Source organism: Mobula hypostoma, chromosome 25 (assembly GCF_963921235.1).
Source record: "Mobula hypostoma chromosome 25, sMobHyp1.1, whole genome shotgun sequence".
NCBI classification, from domain to species: Eukaryota; Metazoa; Chordata; class Chondrichthyes; order Myliobatiformes; family Myliobatidae; genus Mobula; species Mobula hypostoma.
Genome location: NC_086121.1, coordinates 42,129,577 through 42,148,366, shown reverse-complemented (window position 1 = coordinate 42,148,366; position 18,790 = coordinate 42,129,577). Strand labels below are relative to the sequence as shown.

General features: G+C 43.9%; 1 protein-coding gene and 1 long non-coding RNA gene across 3 annotated transcripts in view; one reads left to right on the top strand and one right to left on the bottom strand.

The window, feature by feature from the left end:
* The window catches only part of LOC134337638 (uncharacterized), a 79,119-nt gene extending 70,337 nt beyond the window's left edge, over positions 1-8,782 (bottom strand). The window contains exon 1 of the long non-coding RNA XR_010016040.1: positions 8,716-8,782. This is a non-coding gene — a long non-coding RNA (uncharacterized LOC134337638). The remainder of the gene's footprint in view (positions 1-8,715) is intronic.
* Positions 1-18,790, top strand: part of epha8 (eph receptor A8) — a 390,012-nt gene that overhangs the window by 164,536 nt on the left and 206,686 nt on the right. The gene's annotated exons all lie outside the window — the stretch shown is intronic.

Below are 18,790 nucleotides of genomic sequence, written 5' to 3'. Positions count from 1 at the left end.
AGAGGCTCAGATGTTAATCAGACCAAATATCAGAATAGGGAAGAAATGTGATCTTAGTGACTTTGACCGTGTTGCTAAACAGGGTGATTTGAGTATCTCAGAAACTGCTGATCTCTTGTAATTTTCACACATAACAGTCTCTAGAGTTTGCGGAGAATGGTGTGAAAAATTTAAAAAAAAATCCAGTGAGTGACAGTTCTGTGGGCAAAACCACCTTGATAATGAGAGAAGTCAGAGGAGAAGGGCCAGACTGGTTCTAGCTGAAGGCAGGCGACGGTAACTCAGATGACCACACATTACAACAGTGGTGTGCAGAAGAGCATCCCTGAATCCACAACACTTCGAACCTTGCAGTGGATGGGCTACAGTATCGGAAAACCACGAACATACACTCAGTGGCCACTTTATCAGGAACAGGAAATACTTAATCAAGTGATCACTGAGCGTACATTCTGGTCAGCGTGGACACATATAGGCCAAAGAACCTTTTTCCTACTGAATTACCAGCACTATAAGATAACTTACAGTGGTCAACAAACTAACGGGAGGAAACTATTGCTTTCAGCAGAAGCCCTCAGGGAGAATGTGCAAATTCCTTGCAGGCAGCACGAGGATTGATCCCGGGTCTGGGTCTAGGGCAGCAGTGGGAACTATTCTGCTTCCACGGCCTCTCATTATTTTCAGCCATGAATGTGTGCTTTGGACAGGTATGTGGGTAGGAAAGGTTTAAGAGAGTTTATAGGTCAAATACAGGCAACTGGGACTAGCCTGGGTATGGGCCCCTTGCGACTTTGTTGGTGTGGACAAGATGGGTTTCCGCGCTGCATTACTCTCTGATCCTGTGAAATGGGAAATGAATGGTCCTGTCCTGGGAGAGAATCGGAACCACAAAGGCCAGTGCTGAAGGGGGATGCCCAACTCTACTTTAACAGTCGGAAGCCCAGTTCCAGGACATGCTTTGTTGGTTTATACCTCTCTGTTTTGTGCAGACACAGCCCACAGTGCTGGATCTGATGTTTTTAATGGTCTTTAAACACCAGCCAGCACTGGGTTAATGGAATGTCACTTTTGATGCAGTGATGCTCATGAAAGTGTTTCCACTGCAGCTGCCGTCACTCCTGGAGCTGTTGATCCTGCTGATGTAGAAATGGATGCTCAGTGAATTTACACTGTGTGCGAAGGCAGTGTACTGTGCGTGCCAAAGGATGGTACAGATACGTTTTGCTTGTCATGGTTAATTAGATATAAATAATCCAGTATGATCACATTGTATTTTAGCACAGATGCAAGGAAATTAGTCCTTAGCTGTGCCTAATGTCACTTCTAACTGGGATAAAAAGGGCCAGCTGACAAATATAGTCAAAAATCTTCCTGCAAAACAGTTGAAGAAAATTGACAAACACGATGCTTGCCCCTCACTCTGTGTCATTTGTTGTAGCGAGCTATGGGGTTTCAAATTGCCACTGCATCCGAAAATTAGTAGGTAGATTAGCAAACAACCGTGCAAAGATTAATGCTGTGCTGGGCAAAATGTACAATAAGGGTCAATGGGGAGAGGGATTAATACTTGCTTTTTTGAGCAGGCTGGAGATTCTGATACCGAGGCAAAGCTGGGCACCCTCACTGTGAGCCCAATCAGAAAATCCTCTCACACTTTATCTGTTCCTTATTTTTTTACACGTTCCTTTATACCAGTGTTGCACAGGCTTCAAACAGTATTATATATTATAGTATATTAATGGAATTGCAAAAGGAATATCAATAAATTATTAAATATAGACACACAAGTCTTCTAATACAGTGTAAAACACTCAATATTATTTGTCAGCACTGGAAAACCTGGCGTTAAGAAGTTCTGCAGCATCACTGGTGCATCACATTAGTTCACCACCCATAACGTAAGGTTTGTAAACTTGGCTTAGTGAGAGTCAAATGGTAGCAAGGACCTTAATGTAATTGATGTAATTAATGAAAAGAGGATGCTGTCCAAGTTGCATGCCATCTTGGACAATGTCTCCCATCCACTACGTAATGTACTGGGTGGGCACAGGAGTACATTCAGCCAGAGACTCATTCCACCGAGATGCAACACAGAGCGTCATAGGGAGTCATTCCTGCCTGTGGCTATCAAACTTTACAACTCCTCCCTTGGAGGGTCAGACACCCTGAGCCAATAGGCTGGTCCTGGACTTATTTCCTGGCATAATTTACATATTACTGTTTGATTATTTATGGTTTTATTACTATTTAATTATTTATGGTGCAACTGTAACGAAAACCAATTTCCCCCGGGATCAATAAAGTATGACTATGACTATGACTATGACTAATAGAACTGAAAATGAAGTTCTGAAGGAAATTAAAAACAGTCAAATGTCCAACACATGAAAATTTAGATCGGAGCTACAGAGGTGAAGACTTTAGTAATGCTGTTCCAAAATGTCCAGGGCCCTGGGTCATTCAAACAAACTGAAGAGCAACAGATTGTAACACAACTAAGTCAATTGGTCTAATATCGTTGTTTGCAAAATGCTGCAATGTGAAGTCCAAAGGAACACCTAAAATCTCATGGTGTGAGGCAGATTGAGTGTATTTGTATGAAAGGATAATTGTTAGATTTTATTGGACAGTATGCCTGGCAGATTAGATAAATTTGCACAAGTGAATATGGTGTCCAGTAAAACTTTGACATCTGACATTCTTGGGATTTTGATGGTGCTGGACTTGTAGATTTGCTGCATGTTACTTCCACAAGCACCAAACTGATCTTTATTTCGTTTTTCAACATACTGAAAAGTTTTCAAGTGAACTTGGTGTGTTGAAGGGTGATACTATCTATTCCATTTTCAACAATAAACCGACTCACATCCCAGATATCTTGTGACCCGGATCATGACCCCAGCTTCAGCTGCACTCTCAGCCCACAGACTGGACACCAACACCAGCAACACACCCCACTTGCTCTTATTGACCCTTAGCTTGGTCAGCTTAGATTAGACGAAAAACCATGCAAAGTCTAATTACTTCAAACTACTCACAACTTATGCATCAACTCATCATACTAATTTGATATTACTACCTAATTCTTGAATTCTACTGCTCCTTTTTGCCCATACACAACCAGCCTCACATAGTGTAATAGGGATCACTTGTTGGCTAACCAATTTCTCTCCTTCTTGCCCCAAGGACATTGATCATCCTTGTGAAAGTTGATCTCTTGTGAGTTCTGCCTTGTTCATCTTCAGACTCCTCCTTTGTTCATCTCCTGAAAACCTCCATTACTATAGTTCTTCCTTTTCAGTTTTGCACATTCTGCTTCGATTCAGTCGCCTCTGATTCATCCAGCCATCCTGTGCCCTCCCATCACTGGCTCTGGCCCAAGGCTACAGGTGGCACTCCCCACACTAATGAGGAAGCCAAATATCTCACCATCAGGATTTCCAAACAATTGGATGCAAATTATTGGAGGTTATATAGATTATCAAAAGTCATTGAATAATGTTCCACATAATAGAACTCATAGGATGAGCTGCAAGGCATTGGATTGAAGTGAATGACCAAAGGACAGGAAATAGGGCAAGAAGGAACAGATTTTTTGAGGCTCGCAGATGAGTGCAATGTCACCAGGATCAGCACAGGCTTCTCAGCTATTATGGAGGCAAAGTCTAAGTGTGGAGTGGCATCGTGGTTAGCACAACACTTTACAGTATAGGCAACCCAGGTTCAATTCCCACCACTGCCTGCAAGGAGTTCCTACATTCTGCCTGTTACCGCCTGGGTTTCCTTCGGGTGCTCTGGTTTTTTGACAAAGCTCATATCAGACCTGGTCTTTCTTTGTATCGAAATGCAAGTGCTGGACTTGTGGGGTGGAGGTCTGTTCATATATAGCACAGAAGGGGCAGTTTATATAGGCGAATGTTCTGCTGTTGTATAACACAGGGGGGACAATTCATGTGGGAAGTGTTCTGTCATTGTATAGTACAAGGGGGCAGTTCATACAGACAAGTATTCTGTTATTGTTTAACACAGGGGGGATAATTCATGTGGGCAGAAGTCTGTTGTATAATACAGGGGGATAGTTTGGTCAGTCTGTAAATGTGTGAAGGGGATTTTTCAGAGTTCTGCATTCTTACAATATAGAAACTGGTGCCTGGATGCTCTACATCTATACCAACTATCTTACCTATCTACACTGCCCAGATTAGGCTGTGTCCTTTTGTGCCTTGCCTGCTTATGTCTGTCTAAATGTCTCGTGGACCTTGAGTTTGAATCTGATTTTACCACCTCCTCTGGCAGAGAGTTCCAGCTGTCTGTGTAAAAAACTTTCCCCTCAAGTCTCCTTCGAAACTTCTTCTTCTCAACATAAAATTTTGTCCTCGTTTTCGATGCCCCAATCATGGGAGAAATATTTTCACTATTTACTCTATCTTTCCCTTCATAATTTTATATGTCATTAAGACACCCTTAATCGCCTCCTTCAATCCAGGGAAAACAAGCCCAATCTATTCACTCTCTCCCCATGCCAGAAGTTTTCCAATCCAGGAGACATCCTGGCGAATTTCCTGTGCACCACTCCAGTGCAATTACATCCTTCCCGTGGTGTAGTGACCAGAACTCTATCTCATACTCCAAGTAGAGAGTAACCAATGCTTTGTAAAGTTACAACATAACAAGCCAACTTTTATAGTCTATTCCTCAATCTCTAAATGCATGCATGCTGCATGTCTTCTTCACCACCTATCTCCCTGTATTGCCACTTCCAGTAGAGACTTGAATCCCTAGGTATCTCTGTTCATCAATTTTCCTTAGTGGGCTACTGTTTGCTGTATACATCATAACCCTACTTGGTTTCCCAAACTACATTTTCTGGCATTAAATTATATCTGCCATTGCTTCTAGCACTTTTCCAGCTCATCTACTGTATATCCCACTGTTCCTTTTGACAACCTTCCTCACCCTTCACAACACGACCCATTTTCATGTCACTAACAAACTTACTAATTGTGACAACTGTGTAGGGCCTTGTTGGAAGCCTTATTCTGAGCAATGTGATTATGGGGCCGTGAGGAGGCAGTAAGAGGGGAGCGATGTGGGAGTGAGAGGGAGCAAAGTCGCAGAGGGGAGGTAGTGAATGGAAGTGTGGGGGGGAGCAATGGTGAACAGTGAGGGGAGAATGAGGCAGCAGTGAGAGGGAGTGGGGAGATAAATGAGTGGGTAGTGAGGAGCAAATGAGGGAGCAATAAGGGGGAAGTCAGAGAGCAGAGAGAGATTACTGCTATCTTTGGACTACCTAAAATTTCTAGTAATCTTTCCCCTTCAGCCCGTAGAATGATTGCATTTCTTACTTTAATGGCGAAAAGATGTATTTTACAACATTGGAAAGAGCTTAATGCTCCAACTACCTTTTTTTGGTTTTCTCAGACGATTTTATGTTTGAATTTGGAGAAAATTAGAAGTAACCTTTATGATTCTTCATTTAAATTTGAACAGATTTGGGGACCTTTTATTCGATATTTTCATTTAATGTAATATTTACCCTTCTTGTTTTTTTTTCACTGTTTTTAATGGAGGTCGGGATTGAGGACGTGATTTTAAGTTTAACTCTGTTTGGTTTCAAGTTAGCCCATTGCTTTGCCTTGCTTTTAGTTAGCTGCACGGTGGGTTTTTTTTGGGGGTTTTTTTTTTCTTTTTTTTCCATTGATATATATAAAATTTAGTATACTATTATGTTATCTTGGTTTCTTATGCTTAAATTACATTGTTTGTAGTATTTTCTTTTTGGTATTGTTATCTTTTGGAATTTTATTATACTTTAACATTGTATTAATGTTTATATGGCTTACCTTTTTTGTATACTTACTCAATAAAAAGATTTAAAAAGAAAGAAAGAGAGCAGAGAGAGGACTTCTAGAAAGTGAGGAGGAAATAGAAGGAATAGGGGCATCGAGGGAGCGTGAGGGGAGGGGAGACTACTTGCCTTTACAAGAGACTAACACATCAGTATCTGAAAATGTACAGCCAAAATTGAATGTGCTTGTTGGGAGTGGTGTTTGGAAGGATTTTGGATTGTAAATTTGGTCCTCACTGCAACCACAACTGAGAGCTTTGGAAACTTCCAAGGCTTAAGAAGCAGACAGCATCCCAGCTGTTATACTGAAGACCAGCACTCCAAAATTAGCTGTACCTCCAGCCAAGCCATTCCACTGCAGTTACAGCGCTGGAGTCCGTCCAGGAGACTTGTACACAAAAAGCAGATTAGATCCAATCCAGCCAATCATCACCCATCAGGCAAATTTCAGTCATCAGCAGAGTGTTGGAAGCCATCTTTGGCAGTGCTGTCAAGTAGCACTGACCAATCCTGGCCATGAACCGGTTTCACCAGCACCACCCACTCCAGAGCTCATCACGGCCTTTGTCCTATCATGGTCCAAACGTTGCAGCTCTATAAAACCCTTGTTAGATCACATATGAAATATTGTGTTCAGATTGGGTCGCCTCATTATAGGAAGGATGTGGAAACTTTAAAGGCATGCAGAGGAGATTTCCCAGAATGCTGCCTGGACTAGAGAACATCTATATACTACTAAAACTCTCATGCTCTGTCTGTCTGTTTGTCTGTTTGTGACCTCCAATTAGTGCAAGCAGTGCATTACAGCGGCACTTTTTTTGGCTAAATCAAATTAAAATATGCAAACTAACAGAATGCAGGCAAAGTTCAGGGTTATATATTTGTATAAAATTGCTCATTCACAAAAATCAACAGGCTCCCTCTGAACCTGAGAGCTGATCCGCCATCATGGAAATCGGGACGCGACAGCCCAACGCATGCGCACGGCCAGCCTCAGCAGCGACACCTACCGGGGCAAAAGGGCAGGGCAGCTCTATTTCGAGGGATCACATTCTGCTAATCACATCAGCATGTGCAGGATAGGGACAGATCTAACTGCTACCCATCAATAAGAGATAATTAAATCTTATTGTAATGAGGTACTTCGAGACACCCATAAAATCCTTTTCTGTAGTCAAAGGACAGTGGTGACTATATCACGTCCATTTAGGAGAGCATCAACCACATCACCAAGAATAATCAGCATCCTTTTGTGTTACTGCTTCGTATCTTCTATCCAGCATTAAGGTTAAAAAAAAATTGTCAGCCTGTAGAGGGAAGGGGGAAGGGGGACATTATGGTCAAGAGATGATGCCAAACGTCTTCGAGAGGTGGCAAGGAGATGGAGAAAACAAGAATCGGATGAGGCCAGGGCCACATGACTCCAGGATCAAAGAGTCAGGACAAAAAATGGTGAGAGAAGAAGAGACAGAGGAGGAGAGGCATGCACGTCTCCAGGATCAGAGACAAAAAACAAACAGCAGAAGAGATGAAGAGACGGGGGATGAAAGGACTGCATGTCTCCAGAATGACAACAAGAGGCACAAGGGTGGCAGATAAACCCGAAATGATTCCATCAAAAGTGTCCTTCGTTAAACAAGGAGGAGCTGTTTTTGCTTTGCTACGCGTCGTTCTTCTTTAATAAACTGAGGTTTTCTATTTCAGTTTCCAAAGCAAAGCGATACCAATAGCATTCAGGAAAATTTAATATTCATTCTGGTCACATCAGACTGCACAACCCTTCCCTCAAAGGGTGCCCCAACGTGTCACCCCGTTGTCTAGAATCCTATAAGGATAGGTTGAGCGAGCTAGGCCTTGTCTCTTTGGAGCAGAGGAGGATGAGAGGTGACTTGATAGAGGTCTACAAGATTTTAAGAGGCATAGACTGAGTGGATAGCCAGAGACTTTTTCCCAGGGTAGAAATGGCTAAAACGAGGGGGCAAAATTTTAAGGTGATCGGAGGATGTCAGAGATAATTTTTTACACAGAGAATGGTAAGTGCATGAAACACACTGCCGGAGTGGTGGTAGAGGCGGATACAGTAGGGACTTTTAAGAAACTTTCAGACAGGCACATGAGTGATTGATAAATGGAAGACTTTGTAGAGGGGAAGAGTTGGATTGATCTTAGAGTAGGTTAAAAGTTCAGCACAACATCGTGGACCACAGTATGCACCAGCCAGAGACAGCTGCTCCTGATCTGAAAATATATCACCATTCTTTCAGAGTTTAATTTTCAGATCTCCTATCCAACAGCAGTTTGGGAGGATCCTCACCAGCTGTAGTTCAAGGAGCGGCTTATTTTCTCCTTCTGACGGGCTAAAAGGCACGAGCAACAGATGCAGGCCTTGCCAGAGACGTACAGATCCCAGAAAGAAATCAGAAACGATCCCATGTATCTGTCAGGTTGATGTACGTATCTACGGCAACATTTACAGAAGAGAAGTTTCCTACATTCCTGGCTTTCACATTCTTCAACCAATATAAACTACAAGCACACTGAAAGGTCCTTATTTTGTTGTGTATCACAGTGCACACATTTGCCTCTTCAGTTTTGTAATGTTTTTGCATCCGTAGCTCATTTAATTATTTATTCAGAGATACAACTCATTTAGGTTAACAGCTGCAGTACCGTGCCATGTATAAAGACTACTATACAAATGTACAAGTAATTTCCTTGCATAATTCCAGTTCAAACAGAACAATTAGAATTCTGGAGTTCACAGGTTAATCCTTTGGATTTTGTTGTCTGGAAACCCACAAGCAATTTGCCGGTGATATGCATATCCAAATAAATTCTTAATTTTAGACAGTTGCAACTTTACTTACTCAGTGTGAATACGTTGTTTCTTGCCGTCTTTTCCGAGAGCATTGCTACATTGTTAGCTGATGATTAAGGCAAGCTGTAAAAATAGCTCGCTTGCTAGAAGCAAAATTAATGTCAGATAAAGTCAATAACTTATCCATCAGGTGTCATGTGTGTGCCTCTCTTTTAAAGTACAATTTGACAGGCACATTTATCTGATGCTCAAAGCAGTTCTGGTGATTTTTTTCCCATTTATTTTGCCCTATCCGATGTCTGAACCAGCTCTTGTCTTTGAAGACTAGATCCTTGAGGGGATTATAAAAATAGTCGTAAATTTCATTTTGTTTCAAATGCTAGGAATGACAGACTTTAAGTTGCAAAATGTTTGCTGTCCCTAAGAGGCCAAAAAGGTCATCCTGAAAAAAGAAACCAATCTTCTAATTTTTTTCTCATTCCGCAGGTGTTTAAATGAGTGACTCCAAACCCTAAGTAATTTTTTTGCAATTTTGAACAATAGGAAAGAATCAGTCAGGTTTAATATCACTGGCATATGTAATGAAATTTGTTGTTAAACACAGCAGCAGTGTATTGTAATGCATAATAATAAAACTGTAAATTACAGTAAGAGTTTATATATTATATATATATTAAACAAGTTAAATTAAATAAATAGTTAGAAAAAGAAAAAATAATAGTGAGGTAGTGTGCATAGGTTCAATATCCATTCAGAAATCTGGCAGCAGAGGGGAAGAAGCTATTTCTGAATTGTAAACACAAAATATTCTGCAGATGCTGGGGTCAAAGCAACACTCACAACAAACTGGAGGAACTCAGCAGGTCGGGCAGCATCCATGGAAACGATCAGTCAACGTTTCGGGCCGGAACCCTTCATCAGGACGTCCTCTTGAAGGGTTCCGGCCCGAAACGTTCACTGATCGTTTCCACAGATGCTGCCTGACCTGCTGAGTTCCTCCAGCGTGTTGTGAGTGTTGTTATTTCTGAATTGTTGAGTGTGTGCCTTCAGGCTCCTCCCAGGTGGTAGAATTGAGAAGAGTACATGTCCTGGGTGATGGGGGCCTTTAATGATGGATGCCTTTTTCAGGCATCGCTCCTTGAAGGTGTCCTGGATGATGCTGTCCATGATGGAGTTGACTGAGTTTACAGCTTTCTACAGCTTATTACAATCCTGTGCAGTTGTCCTCCTCACCTAGGGTTGTCAACTTTCTCACTCCCAAATAAGGGACAAAAGTAGCAGTCAAATACGGGACACTTGTATTAACCCCGAGAAAGACTACCATGACCGTGAAGCCTTGCGCGGGCACCTGTGTGAACATGCGTACGTGCGCATACATGACGTGCGCATGAGTGTCCGTGCTGACTTTTTTCTACAAATCGATTTTGCCTTAATCTTCCCGATTCTGTTAAGTGAAACTACACTGTACATACATTATTTCTACTTTATATAGGCTGTGTATTTATCATATCATTTCTGCTTTTACTATATGTTAGTGTTATTTGATATGATTTGGTAGGTTATTTTTTGGCTCAAAAATTTTTCCCGTATAAATTAATGGTAATTGCTTCTTCGGCTTACGAACGGTTTCATAGGAACGTTCTACCTTAGCGGGGAAATACGGGACAAAGGCGGTCCCGTATGGGACAAACCAATTTAGCCCAATGTATGGGATGTCCCGGTTAATACTGGACAGTTGGCACTCCTCATACGAGATGGTGCTACAGCAAGTTAGAATGATCTCCACGGTACATCTGTTGAAATTGGCGAGTGTCTTTGGTGACATACTGAAATTTAGCTGCTGTCGTGCCTTCTTTATAAGTACATTGATATGTGGGGTACAAGATAGATCCTCAGAGATGTTATCACCCAGGAACCTGAAATTGTTCACCCTTTCCACTTCTGATCCTCGAGGAGGATGGGTTTGTGTTCCCTCATTTTACTCTTTCTGAAATCCACAATCAGTTCCTTGGTCTTACTGACACTGAGTGCAAGGTTGCTTCTGTGACACCACTCAACTAGCTTATATTTCTCACTCTCGTACGCCTTCTCGTCACCATCTGAAATTCTGCCAACAATAATCGTGTCATCAGCAAGTTTTTAGATGGCATTTGAGCTGTGTCTCACCGCACAGTCGTGGGTGTAGAGAGAGTAGAGCTGTGGGCTAAGTATGGAGTCTTGATGTGCGCCAGTGTTGATTTGTCAGTGAGCTGGAGATGTTATTTTCAATCCACGCAGAACTGTAATATTCCGGTGAAAAAGTGAAGGATCCATTATTTAGTTAACCAAGATGACAGAGCGCTGCAGAAGAAATCTCATCCATGCCAATTGTGATGCCAATCTATGTTAATCCAATTTTTCTGCATTAGTCCCCTATCCCTCTGAGCTTTTCCTATATAAGTGCAATCCCAATTCTTCTGAATGTTGTAATTATATCTAACTCTCTAACCTCCTCAGGCAGCTCACCCCAGATAACCTCCAACCACCCCATGGTGAAAAGTAGTCACTCCAGCCTCTGCCCCACCACCTCCAAGGTTTGGTCAGCACAGTGGAACAGACAGTAGAGTCACTGCCTCACTTCCCCAGCAACCCCTGGTTCGATCCTGACTTTGGTGGCTGTTTTGTGAAGTTTGCATATTCTCCCTGTGACTGTGTAGGGTTGTCTCTGGATATCATGTCTCCTCTCACAACTCGAAGACGTGCGGGTGGTAGGTGAGTGGGAGATTGTCCCTAGCAGTGTCTAACTTACTCATCATTCCAAACCTTCATGTAAATAATACCTTCGATTCTGAGAGGCATCTGATGATAGGCATTATTTCAGACCAGATTTCCTCACCAAAGTCATTGTTAAACCCAATACATTACCCCTAACCCGTCAATGTTATTTCGGGCTTGAATGCAGTGATTTTGATTAGCGTCAATCATGTAGCTTTATACTCAGTTCCATTAAGAAAGAAGTGAATGGAGCTACATGCTTTGGCTGATACGGGTTCCTCTGACCGCACTTCCTGCCTTATTCTAATTCCTATTCTTCCTCAACCAATGCCATTATAAAGTGATACAGCTTGTGCTTCAGTGTCCATGTATAATCAAACACCACCTCGAACAAAAAGCACATTCTGACATCTTCCTGTGTCATACGTCCAGCACTGATGCACCGGCACTTCAAAGTTGTCCAGCGCCCTTTCCATCTTTGACAACTTCATCGGCCTCCTTGCTGAGTTCCCGGACCTGACCGAGCCCACCTTCTCCTCCTCCACTGCTAAACACGGGGTGGACCCTGTTATTACACCGTTTGGTGTGGTTCAGTTCCTTCAAATGCCATTGGGTTTGAAGAACGTGGCCCAGACCTTTCAGCGCCTCATGGACAATGTTCTCAGGGGTTTGCCATTTCTGTTTGTTCACCCAGATAACATTTTGATAGGGACGAACATCCCTTACACTTGAAAACCTTTTTCTAATGCCTTAATCAGCACGGTCTTAGCGTCAACCTGGTGAAGTGCCAGTTTGGACTGTCTGTGGTCGATTTCCTTGGACACCGCGTCAATGCAGCGAGGGCAGTTCCCCTGCTGGCTAAAATTGAGGCCGTTAAGTGCTTCCCTCGGCCAGTCACTGTTAAGGCCCTGCAGGAGTTTTTGAGTATGGTGAACTTTTATCACCATTTTGTCCAGAGAGTGGTTCAGCTCAGCTCTACGAGACACTTAAGGGCAAAGCAGCCAAGCACGTCATGGACTGGACAGAGCAAAGGTCCAAGGCGTTCTTGGACACTGAGCAGGCATTGTCTAATGCAATGCTGCTGCACACCCCTCCCAGACACGGACGTGTCGGATTATGCAGTCAGCGTGGTGCGTGAACCGTCGGTCAACGGCGTTTGGCAGCCTCTCGTCCTTTTTAGCCGTCAGCTTCACCCCCGTGAGTGTAAATTCGGCACGTTCAACTGTGAGCTTCTCGGCCTGTACTTGGCTGTGTGGCATTTTTGTTTTCACCGAGAGGGCCGTCCACACGGCTTTTGTGGATCATAAGCCCCTAACATTCGCCATGGCTCAGGTCTCTGAAACTTGGTCTGCTCGACAGGAGCGCCATCTTTCTTTTATTTCAGAGTTCACCACAGACATCCAGCATGTCGCGAGGAAGTGTAACCTCGTGGCTGACAGCCTTTCCCGGTCCTTCACTGGACTACACACAGATGGCGGCAGACCTGGTTTCGGTCCCGAGCGTGTGGGAGCTGTGTTCAGCAGGTACAGGGTAAAAATCGGTGGACGTTGCTTTTGGTGACAGTGGCGTTTCACAACTGTGTGATGTGTCAACAGGGCGACGCAGGCTGGTTGTGCCAGTGAGCTGGCGGCATTGCGTTTTCGATGTGGTCCACAGGCTCTTTCACCCGGGTCAGAGGGCATCGCAGAAACTGGTGACAGAAATGTTTGTGTGGCACAGGCTTAAGAAGAATGTCAGGGACTGGGCTAGTGCTTGTTTGGCATGTCAACACACAAGGGTGCTTCGACACGCCACGGCTCCTTTAATTCCCTTCGTGGTCCTTGAGTGGCGTTTCCGTCCGAGCTTTGGTGAGCGGCTGCCCGTGATCTGGGGGTCAAACTGCACCAGACCACAGCTTATCACCCTCAGGCCAACGGTCTGTGTGAGCTGTTCCACCATTCAGTGAAAGCCGCTCTGCATGCTCCTTCCTTTCATTAGGCAGAATTCACCCACACTGTTAAGGGTTAAGTTAGTTCGCTGTGTATGTTACGTGTTATGTTGGGGGTGCGCGTTTTTTTATATATATGTACAGACTGCCGTGGGTTACGTTGGGCCTGACGACAGCCCCTAAGACAGACCTATAGCCCTTCTCTGCCTCATTTTCAGGCAACTGCTGCGGGTGCCGGGAGAGTTTCTCCCGACATCCATGGTCCCATGGTCCACCTCACAGCAGTGGTCGACTTTTATCGACAGCACCGAAACTTTCGCTCCAGTGCCCACGATGCAGCATGTCGTGCCATGGTCACACCTGCTGCCGGGTCTGTGGGAGGCAACGTATGTGTTTGTTCATCGTGATGGACATCGGGGCCCCCTGTGACTGCCTTATGGCGGCCCGTTCTGCATGTTGGAAGTGGGGGATAGTTTTTTAAGATGGACTTTGGAGGTATCCTGGACAGTGTTTCTGTGGATCGTCCCAAGCCTGCCCATTTGAACAGTGGAAATGGCACGGCCCCCATGGAGGGGCCAGCCTCCCACCTCCAGAGCTTCTGACATTGACTATTCTTCCTACCCGGCACCTGCCCATGAAGGCAGGAGTAGGTTCGGCCAAGTTTTGCGGGCCCCTGCTCGTTTGACTTTGTCTTCTAGGGTGAATTCTGAGGGGGGGGCATGTGTAGAGACTCCTTCATTTCATTAGGCAGAATTCACTCAAGCTGTTAAGGGTTAAATTTCCAATGTATGTTACATGTTACATTGTACGTTATTACGTTTTATTACGTTTTGGGATGTGTTTTTTCTTATATATTTTTTATACGATGTCGGGGGTAATAAGGTGTACGTTAGAAGTAATTACACTCGTGTCGATTTTTGCTGACGCTCCTAGATGGAACAAAAGAGGAATAGCAAGGGAGTGCTCATCTGCTCGTAGCCTGTTCAGAAATCTGATGACAGAGGAGATAAACCTGTTCCTAAAACATTAAGTGTAGTTCTTCAGGCTCCTGAATCTTCTCCTGGATGGTGGTAATGAGAAGAGGTATGTCCCAGATGTGAGGACCCTTCATGAAGCATTACCTTTTGAAGATGTCCACAACGGTGAGGAGGCTTGTGCCCGTTTGGCATCTTGATATTGTGGTACAGTTATAGTCCTATAAAACATTCCAAGAATATGTGAAGCTAACACTGCAGTCATATCATTCATGGCATTGACTTGCAGTATTCTGACCAGCCAGTCTTGCCTGTCACTGCTTGTACTGTGTTGACATGTCTGCGGCTTTACACATGAACAGATTCAGCCAAGAAAGGTCTCCATTCCTGCTTTCAACCGACATGGAGGTGTGCTTGTCACGTTCACTGGGGGATTTCCAACCCACCCACCACGTGGGTCCTCTCAGCTCAGGATCGTCTTTCTGCACTCAGCTGCCTGCGAGAGGACATCCTCCTCACTCACTGAATCAGTTCCCAACTCATCATTTCCCTCTTCCACTCAGGATCACTTCCCCACTAATGTTGCACTGGGGCCATCTGTAGGGTGTGGATCCTGATGATACATCTGAATCCTGGGCAGCTCAGTGACCCCTCTGAGTTATGGCCAAATGGCTGTCCATCCAGGGGCATTGTGTGGAATGAAACTGACTGATGATCAGAGATTCCATGGGGAACCACCCTCATTTCTATTCAAGTTCATTTATTTCCAAAGACATACATAGGATCTACTGTAAATGCCCTGAACATTAACTTGTTTGCAGAAGCAGCACTATACATTACCAACATAACAAGCATAATTTAAGATAAATTAAGATTAATTATAGATAACTTGCGCAACAAAATAAACTCCATGCTTAAAGTCAAGAAGAGAGAGAAAGAGAGAAAACGAACGATACTCCAACGTAGTGTTAGGACTTTTGAGGGAAGTTCAAGAACCTGATGGCAATGGGGAAGAAGCTGTTGTTGAACCTTGAAGTGTGGGTCTTCAGATTCCTGTACCTCCAACCTGATGGCAGCAATGCCCAGAGGGTGGGGACCCCAAATGATGGATGCCAGCTTCCTGAAATATCGCCTCTTTTACCAACCATTCGGCAGTTCACAAGTGAGGAGGAGCAAGAGCTGGGGGAGCTGTAGATGTATCAGTTTTTTTTTAAGTTCTGCATTGTTAAATTAGCAAGTTTCTAGTGGTTGAATTTTGGCTACTACTAACTACTGTATAAAGTATGGCAAATGTCTTGTTAGCTTTCAAAGAGATATTGTTTGAAGGGATCACTGAAGACAGGCTCTGAGTTCAGAAGCAGAAAACTAGGCTAGTTCATCTAACATCGGACATCCAAAATCTATACTTAAGGGGTAATAACCGAACACTTGGAAAGTTATAGACAATCAAGAAGGGTAAGCATGGTCTTATAGAAGGGAAATTGTGTTTGGGAAATGAAAGGAATCGCTAGGGTAGATCATAAAATTTATTTTCCCATAGAAAAAGCATCAAACACAATAGAAGTTTAAGGTTTAAGATTGTTAGGTGGGAATCTTAAAAGAAAACTGAGGGGTGAGTTTGTTTCTGCAGAGAGTGGTTGATATCTGAAAAGCACTACCACGGGAGATTTGAGAATCTAATGCAAATGTTTTTTTAAGAGGCATTTAGAGAGACATTTAATTAGGCAATACAACCTTGAACACCTAATGGTCAAATGCCATCCGTTCTATTTACCTGGGGAGCACTCCTCCGTAATCCTGCCTACAGTTTACATACCAGCAGTGGCTATCTATAATCAAGGAATTGAGATACTGCATGATGCTCTCTCCAAATGAGAAACAACCCATTCTGACGCATTTCAAATCAACTAGGCTTGTTTGTAGAAAACCCTGCCCAATTACCATCAGTATATAACCTGTAGCACCAGAGGTCCCGACACACTGGACCGCTGTTATAGAAACATAGAAACATAGAAAATAGGTGCAGGAGTAGGCCATTCGGCCCTTCGAGCCTGCACCGCCATTTATTATGATCATGGCTGATCATCCAACTCAGAACCCAGCCTTCCCTCCATACCCCCTGACCCCTGTAGCCACAAGGGCCATATCTAACTTCCTTTTAAACATAGCTAATGAACTGGCCTCAACAGTTTGCTGTGGCAGAGAATTCCACAGATTCACCACTCTCTGTGTGAAGAAGTTTTTCCTAATCTCGGTCCTAAAAGGCTTCATCTATCCTCAAACTGTGACCCCTCGTTCTGGACCTCCCCAACATCGGGAACAATCTTCCCGCATCTAGCCTGTCCAATCCCTTTAGGATCTTATACGTTTCAATCAGATCCCCCCTCAATCTTCTAAATTCCAACGAGTACAAGCCCAGTTCATCCAGTCTTTCTTCATATGAAAGTCCTGCCATCCCAGGAATCAATCTGGTGAACCTTCTTTGTACTCCCTCTATGGCAAAGATGTCTTTCCTCAGATTACGGGACCAAAACTGCACACAATACTCCAGGTGTGGTCTCACCAAGGCCTTGTACAACTGCAGTAGTACCTCCCTGCTCCTGTACTCGAATCCTCTCGCTATAAATGCCAGCATACCGTTCGCCTTTTTCACCGCCTGCTGTACCTGCATGCCCACTTTCAATGACTGGTGTATAATGACACCCAGGTCTCGTTGCACCTCCCCTTTTCCTAATCGGCCACCATTCAGATAATAATCTGTTTTCCTATTTTTGCCACCAAAGTGGATAACTTCACATTTATCCACATTAAATTGCATCTGCCATGAGTTTGCCCACTCACCCAACCTATCCAAGTCACCCTGCATCCTCTTAGCATCCTCCTCACTGCTAACACTGCCACCCAGCTTCGTGTCATCCGCAAACTTGGAGATGCTGCATTTAATTCCCTCATCCAAGTCATTAATATATATTGTAAACAACTGGGGTCCCAGCACTGAGCCTTGCGGTACCCCATTAGTCACCGCCTGCCATTCTGAAAAGGTCCCGTTTATTCCCACTCTTTGCTTCCTGTCTGCTAACCAATTCTCCACCCACACCAATACCTTACCCCCAATACCGTGTGCTTTAAGTTTGCACACTAATCTCCTGTGTGGGACCTTGTCAAAAGCCTTTTGAAAATCCAAATATACCACATCCACTGGTTCTCCCCTATCCACTCTACTAGTTACATCCTCAAAAAATTCTATGAGATTCGTCAGACATGATTTTCCTTTCACAAATCCATGCTGACTTTGTCCGATCATTTCACCGTTATACTAAGGTAAGGAATGCTTACTGTCCCACGTGCTGATTCCATTTTGGGAAATGTGGGCACTTGGCTGCCCTTCCCCCTCCCTGCACACAGGCAGCGGGTGAAGAGCAAAGCTCCAGAGATTAGGACAACAAAGTGGTGGTCATGGGGAGGCAGAGGAACAGCTTTGAGTCTGTGGACTGGGCTCTGTTCAAGGACTCACCTGTGGATCTGAATGAACACACCATTGCTGTCACGGGCTTTATTAGAGCAGCTGTAGATAAGTGTGTCCACACAAAATCATTCAGAGTCTTCCTCAGCTAGAAGCCTAGATGAGCCATGAGATCCACAATCTGCTGAGGGCCAGGTCAGGGGCATTCAAGTCTGGTGACCAAGAAAGTTGCAAGAAGTCCAGGTATGATCTCTGGGCTAAACTTGAATCAATGAAATTTCTAAGGTAGAGACATGTTCGGCACAACTTTGAGGGCTGAAGGGCCTGTATTGTGCTGTAGGTTTTCTTTGCTTCTATGTTTCAATGAAGGATGCTCCACAATTGTGGCAGGGCTTGAATGCTATTACTTCTTATAAAGTAAAAACAAATGACATAGGCAATGATTGGACTTCACTTCCAGATGAGCTCAGTGCCTTCTATGCTTGCTTTTACCGTCAAAATATGGAAGAACCATCACAAACTCGCACAGTCCCCGACGACCCAATGATTTCAGTCTCTGAGACTTTCAGGAGGGTAAACCCACAAAGATCATCTGGTCCAGAAGGAGTACCTTGTCAAGACCTGTGCAGATCAACTGGCTGGAATGATCACTGAGACCTTTAGCCTCTTGCTTCGGCAGTGTGTGACATCCAGCTACTTCAAGCAGGCTTGACTTATACGGGTGCCTATGAAGAACATGGTAACCTGCCTCAATGACTGTGGTCCAGTAGCACCTACATGCATAGCACAGTTTTGAGGGGTTGGTGATGAAACATATCAACTGCTGCCTGAGAAGCGAATTGGATTCACTCCAATTTGCCCGCTGGAGCAACAGTTCCACAGAAAATGCCATCTCATTGGCTCTTTACTCAACCCTGGAACATCTGGACAGCAAAGACACACCCATCAGGATGCTCTTTATCAGCTACAGCTCAGCATTCAATGCTATCGTCACGTCAAAACTAAT